The sequence below is a fragment of the Arachis duranensis genome, chromosome 4 (genome assembly GCF_000817695.3).
Source record: "Arachis duranensis cultivar V14167 chromosome 4, aradu.V14167.gnm2.J7QH, whole genome shotgun sequence".
NCBI classification, from domain to species: Eukaryota; Viridiplantae; Streptophyta; class Magnoliopsida; order Fabales; family Fabaceae; genus Arachis; species Arachis duranensis.
Genome location: NC_029775.3, coordinates 66,851,592 through 66,858,815, shown reverse-complemented (window position 1 = coordinate 66,858,815; position 7,224 = coordinate 66,851,592). Strand labels below are relative to the sequence as shown.

Below are 7,224 nucleotides of genomic sequence, written 5' to 3'. Positions count from 1 at the left end.
TCCACACCCTTATAAGGCATACTTCATTTTCCTCCCCAAACGATGTGGGACCTTACAATCCACCACCCTAAGGCAGCCCGGTACCCTCGCTGACACATCGATCTGGCCTCCGGCTCTAATACCATCTGTAACAGCCCAGACCATCCGTTTGAACGATATTGTCTGATTTGGCACAAGAGGCCTCACGGTTTTGCCTTTTACGATAGGGATGATAGCCGAAGTCCCCCACACTCACTCGTCAAAACGCGTCATGATAGCGAGAGGTATCCACACCCTTATAAGGTATGTTTTGTTCTCCTCCCCAAACGATGTGGGACCTTACAATCCACCTCCCTAAGGCAGCCCAGCGCCCTCACTGGCACATCGATCCAAGCCCATTCTTACAACCTTCTTCCAAGCTTTATTCCTTCTGTCATCAATCAACAATTGTATCAAAGCTATGCCATCATCATGAGAGTTATTCTTCTTCTTGTCATAAGAGCAATTATGGCACAAAAACTCATGAAAATGCATCAATTTATCCATGGTTGATTGAATCAAAGGAAACATGAATTTCAACCCAATTGGCTTACTTATGGCTTAAGAAATTGCATAAAACCTATTGAAAACAAAGGAAAAAGACTAGTGAAACTAGGCTAAGATGACTTGTCATCACAACACCAAACTTAAAACTTGCTTGTCCCCAAGCAAGAACATAATTATTAAGAAGAAAGAATGAAAAAGGAAGAGAATGCTCATGTTAGCAGAGTATTATTGGTAGCTCATGGGGTTTTATGCAGATATGTAACTACTCACTTCTTATTGACATGTAGGCCTAGAAAGTTTCCTCTAAGCATCAAGCAACACACTGCTATGACCTCTCATTATTCCTTTGTCCTTGTTTACTGAAAAAAAAAATTTTAAACTTTAGTTCAGTGTCATGTGTAACAAGCTCTTTTCTTTATTTATGCTTGACACATTATTCACTTTAGACACTTGGCTCACATGCCTTCTTAGAACATTGATGCCCAACACCTCTTTGGGTTACTAAATGTCTTGTAGCTAGGTTGTTCTTGATAGTGGACTTTCAGTTGATAATCCCGGGTTAGTTAACCCAAGTTACCAAGTGTTGATGCACTCCAAAGAACTTAATAATCCAAGCAGATCCTAGTACAAAGACACCATAGGCATATATTCTAAGGTTCAAGCTATTGGTGTCTAGCTTTGTTTCCCTTTTTTTTCTTGTTCTGTTGCCACTTTTGGCTTTTTCTTTTCTTTTTTTTTTGTTTTTCTTTTCAACCAAGAACTTTTTTTTTGAGATTCATAGACAGTGAACTACTTTCTACTTAAAAAGAAAACAGTCTATTCCTTTTATGCACTAAAAGTGATTTACCACACAATCACACATACATGCCACCACTTACTATTATTTGACTTCTAGCTAGCAATGAACCATCTTACTTCATGTTTCAAACATTTCTTTTATTGAATTGAAAAGACTTAGGGGACAAAGCATGCATTAGTTAAGTGAGAGTAAACAAACAAGTATACTTAGACTAGCATTCTTATTGACAATAATATTCAAGATGCATAGCTACTGAACTAACAGTTACTGCTAAGATGGGCATATTCAAACTTCAAATTTAGAAAAATTGCATGCTGAGGGAGTTAAGTGACAATACAACCTTTTGGTGGCTTCTTCTTCTTACTCTCAACTAATGGTGTGAAGCCCTCCCGAGAAAGTGTTTGAATCCCTGCAGAGTTAATGGAAGTTACTTGTTTCTCAAGCCCTTAGGTAACTAGTTAGTGTGTAGGACCTTCTTGTAGGCTTTTGAACTTACTTAAACTTAGTCCCTTGCCACTGCTTCTGATGCATCGAGTTGATCATATGTGAATTCCTAGTGTCTTAGCTAAAAGTAATAAAACTACAAAGTAGAAGCAGACAATGATTAAATGATTCATCTGATTGCTTGGAGCTAGCAACCCTTTATGCAGAAGGTGAGAATGTGTTTTTAAATTAGATTTTTGGTGGAACACCAAACTTAAAATCCTTCATTCTCCTTTAAATTGTTTTGGTGTGCAACACCAAACTTATCTCTTTGCACTACAGGTGAATCCACTTAATCTTTTTATTGAACTAGCATTGAAAGGAAAGAACTACCTCAGGTTGGGTTGCCTCCCAACAAGCGCTCTTTTAATGTCACTAGCTTGACATTCTTTATTTTTGCTTCAAGGAAGTTGTAAGTTCTGAACCTCTTTTTCCTTGTCCCAATGTCCTCCTAAGTACAGCTTTGCTCTGTGACCATTTGCTGTGAATTGACTCTTTGTTGCTTCATCTAGCAATTCAATACTCCCATAAGGGAAAATCTTGGTGACCAAATATGGACCAGTCCACTTAGATTTAAGCTTGCCAGGGAATATCTTGAGTCGTGAGTTGTACAAAAGTACTTGCTGCCCAGATTTGAATTCTTTCTTCATGACCTTCTTGTCATGCGACCTCTTGGCTTTTTCCTTGTATATCTTGTCACTTTCATAGGCTTCTAGCCTAAATTCATCCAGCTCATTTAGCTGCAACAACCTTTTCTCACCTGCTGCTTCAGAGTCAAGGTTTAGTAGCCCAAAAAGCTTTGTGTTCAAGCTCCACAGGGAGGTGACATGATTTGCCATATAATAGCTGAAAGGGTGACTTCCCAATGGGAGTTTTGAAAGCTGTCCTGTATGCCCAGAGTGCATCCTCCAGCTTCCGAGCCCAATCTTTTCTTGAACTTCCTACTGTCTTTTCCAAGATCTTCTTCAATTCCCGATTTGCTAATTCAGCCTGTCCATTGGTCTGGGGGTGATATGGCGTGGCTACTTTATAAATCACTCCATATTTTCGGAGGAGCTTCTCAATCTGTTTGTTGCAAAAATGGCTACCACCGTCACTCACAAGACCCTTGGGAACTCCATATCTAGTGAAAATATGCTTCTTAAGGAATTGAAGGACAATTTGTGCATCACAGGTGGTTGTGGCTATGGCTTCCACCCACTTTGAGACGTATTCTACTGCCACCAAAATATATCTGAAAGAATAGGAAGGGGGGAAAGGTCCCATGAAATCAATACCCCATAGATCAAATAATTCCACTTCCAGAATAAAGTTTTGAGGCATCTCATTCCTTCTCGTCAAGCCTCCTGTTCTCTGGCATTCATTGCATTGGTGAACAAATTCTCTAGCATCTTTGAAGATAGTTGGCCAATAGAACCCACTGTGTAGTATCTTTGCAGCTGTTCTTTCTGGGCCAAAATGTCCACCATAGGCTGAGCCATGACAAAGCCACAGTATATTTCTTATTTCACTCTCAGGGACACATCTCCTAATTACTCCATAAGAGCATCTCTTGAACAGGAAAGGTTCATTCCACAAGAACTTCCTTGCTTCATTGATTAACTTCTTCACTTGTTCCTTAGATAATTCTTGAGGTATCTTCCTCCCTACTTTGTAGTTTGCTATGTCAGCAAACCAAGGTTCTTGTTGAATCTGTAGCAGATTTTCATCTGGGAAGCTTTCATTCACAGGCTGTGAGGCTTCTTGAATTGTTTCTTGTGGTAGTCTTGATAAATGATCAGCAACTTGGTTTTCAGTGCCCTTCCTATCCTTTATTTCAATATCAAATTCTTGTAAGAGTAATATCCACCTGATAAGTCTTGGTTTAGCATCCTGTTTTGACATTAAATACTTAATGGCAGCATGATCAGTATAAACCACAATTTTGGATCCTATCAAGTATGATCTAAACTTATCAAATGCATAAACTACAGCTAACAATTCCTTCTCTGTTGTGGTGTAATTTTTTTGAGCCTCATTCAACACTTTACTTGCATAATATATGACATGATGCAAGTTTCCATTCTTTTGTCCAAGCACAGCACCAATTGCAATGTCACTTGTATCACACATGAGTTCAAAAGGTAGTTCCCAATCTGGGGGTGTGATGATTGGTGCTGTTGTGAGTCTGTTTTTTAAAGTTTCAAAGGCATACTGGCAGTTTTCATCAAAAACAAAAGGATTATCAATCATTAACAGATTACTCAAAGGTTTGGCTATTTTAGAAAAATCCTTGATAAACCTTCTATAAAATCCTGCATGCCCCAAGAAACTTCTAACAGATTTCACATTAGTTGGTGGAGGGAGCTTCTCTATGATTTCCACTTTTGCCTTGTCAACTTCTATCCCTTTTCTTGAAACTTTGTGACCAAGAACAATCCCCTCACGTACCATAAAATGGCACTTCTCCCAGTTCAAAACCAAATTAGTTTCTTGGCACCGTTTCAAGACTAAGAGTTAGATGTTGCAAGCAAGCATTGAAATTATCACCAAAAATAGAAAAGTCGTCCATGAAGACCTCTAAGAACTTTTCGACCATATCTAAAAAAATTGCAAGCATACACCTTTGAAAAGTGGCTGGGGCATTGCATAACCCGAATGGCATTCTTCTATAGGCAAAAACTCCAAATGGGCATGTGAACGAGGTCTTTTCCTGGTCTTTTAGATCCACCACTATCTGATTGTATCCGGAGTAGCCGTCAAGGAAGCAATAGTAAGCATGACCAGCTAATCTTTCAAGCATTTGATCAATAAAGGGAAGACGAAAATGGTCCTTGTGGGTGGCATCATTCAGCCTCCTGTAATCAATGCACATTCTCCATCCTGTTACAGTTCTTGTGGAAATGAGTTCATTCTTTTCATTAACAATGACTGTCATTCCACCCTTCTTTGGTACCACTTGGACTGGGCTTATCCATGAGCTATCAGAGATAGGATAGATTATCCCTGCATTCAACAACTTCACCACTTCCTTTTGGATGACTTCTTTCATAGTGGGATTTATCCTTCTCTGGGGTTGAACCACTGGTTTGGAATTGTCCTCCAAAAGGATCTTATGCATACATACTGCAGGGTTGATGCCTTTCAGGTCGTCAATGGTCCATCCTAGTGCATCCTTGTGGGCTTTGAGTACATCAATAAGTTCTTCTTCTTCCCTTTTTGTTAGGGATGAATTGATGATCACTGGGAAACTCTCTGATGTGCCAAGGAATGCATATTTGAGATGGTTTGGTAATGGCTTCAGTTCTTGTTTTTGCGATTCTTCTTTCTTTTCTGGCTTCGCCTTTTGGTTAGTAGAAATTTCAGCTGCCTGCTCCTTTGTTGTCTCTTAACCACCTTCCTCTTCTTGTTCATGATGATTGGCTTCTAACATTTCTTCTACCAGGTTTTCTATCATGTCCACCCTTAAGTACTCCTCTTGTGCAGGGGGGTGCTGCATTGACTTGAAGACATTTATGACCATTTGCTCATTGTGTACTCTGAAGATCATTTCCCCTTTTTCCACATCAATTATAGCTCTTGGGGTTGCTAAAAATGGCCTTCCCAAGATGATTGAATTGTTTCCTTCCTCTTCGGTGTCCAAAATTACAAAGTCTGCAGGGAAGATAAACTCCCCAAGTTTCACTAACAAATTTTCCACAATTCCATTGGGTGTCTTGATCGATCTATCAGCCATGACTAGTGACATCCTGGTGGGTTTGAGTTCTTCTATAGCAAGCTTCCTCATCATAGACAGGGGCATTAGGTTGATACTAGCTCCAAGATCACAAAGAGCCTTGTCTAATGTCATTTTGCCTATGGTGCAAGCAACTACAAAACTTCCTGGATCTTTAAGTTTTGGTGGGATCCCCTTTTGAAGCACCACGCTACATTCTTTAGTGAGAAGTATAGTTTCCTTCTCCAACCAGCTTCTTTTCTTGTTAATGAGTTCCTTCAAGAACTTGGTATATAGGGGCATCTGCTCCAATGCCTCAGCCAGGGGAATGTTGATTTCTGATGAGCGGATAATTTATACGCTTTTTGGCATTGTTTTTAGGTAGTTTTTAGTAAGTTCAAGCTACTTTTAGGGATGTTTTCATTAGTTTTTATGTTAAATTCACATTTCTGGACTTTACTATGAGTTTGTGTGGTTTTCTGTGATTTTAGGTAATTTCTGGCTGAAATTGAGGGATTTGAGCAAAACTCTGAAAAAGGCTGACAAAAGGACTGCTGATGCTGTTGGAATCTGACCTCCCTGCACTCGAAATAGATTTTCTGGAGCTACAGAACTCCAAATGGTGGGATCTCAACGGCGTTGGAAAGTAAACATCCAGAGCTCTCCAGCAATATATAATAGTCCATACTTTATTCAGAAATTGACGATGTAACTTGGCGTTGAACGCCAAGTACATGCTGTTGTCTGGAGTTAAATGCCAGAAACACGTCATGATCCGGAGTTGAACACCCAAAACATGTTATAACTTGGAGTTCAACTCCAAGAAAAGCCTCAGCTCATGGATAGATCAAGCTCAGCCCAAGCATACACCAAGTGGGCCCCGGAACTGGATTTATACATCAATTACTTACTCATGTAAACCCTAGGAGCTAGTTCATTATAAATAGAACATTTAACTATTGTATTAGATGTCTTTTTGACCACGTCTCATCTTTGGTCTCAGTTTTGTATTATTCTTCATCTTAGGAGGCCATTGAGCATGTTTCAGGGGGCTGGCCATTCGGCCATGCCTGAACCTTTCACTTATGTATTTTCAACTGTGGAGTTTCTGCACACCATAGATTAAGGGTGTGGAGCTCTGCTGTACCTCAAGTTTCAATACAATTACTATTACTTTCTATTCAACTCTCTTTTATTCTTATTCCAAGATATACGTTGCACAACACTTTGATGAATGTGATGATCCGTGACACTCATCATCATTCTCACCTATGAACGCGCGTGACTGACAACAACTTCCGTTCTACCTTAGGCCGGGCGCATATCTCTTAGATTCCCCAACAGAATCTTCGTGGTATAAGCTAGATAGATGGCGGCATTCATGAGGATCCGGAAAGTCTAAACCTTGTCTGTGGTATTCCGAGTAGGATTCTGGGAATGAATGACTGTGACGAGCTTCAAACTCCCCCGGGAATCCGGAAAGTCTAACCTTGTCTGTGGTATTCCGAGTAGGATTCCGGTATTGAATGACTGTGACGAGCTTCAAACTCCTGAAGGCTGGGCATGATGACAAACGCAAAAGAATCAATGGATTCTACTCCAACCTGATTGAGAACCGACAGATGATTAGCCGTGCTGTGACAGCGCATAGGACCATTTTCCCGAGAGGATTGAAAGTAGCCATTGATGATGGTGATGCCCTACATACAGCTTGCCATGGAAA

General features: G+C 40.1%; 1 pseudogene; it reads right to left on the bottom strand.

Annotated features, from left to right (window-relative positions):
• Window positions 1-850: 850 nt before the first annotated feature.
• Window positions 851-7,224, bottom strand: part of LOC127746652 (uncharacterized) — a 23,608-nt pseudogene continuing 17,234 nt past the window's right edge.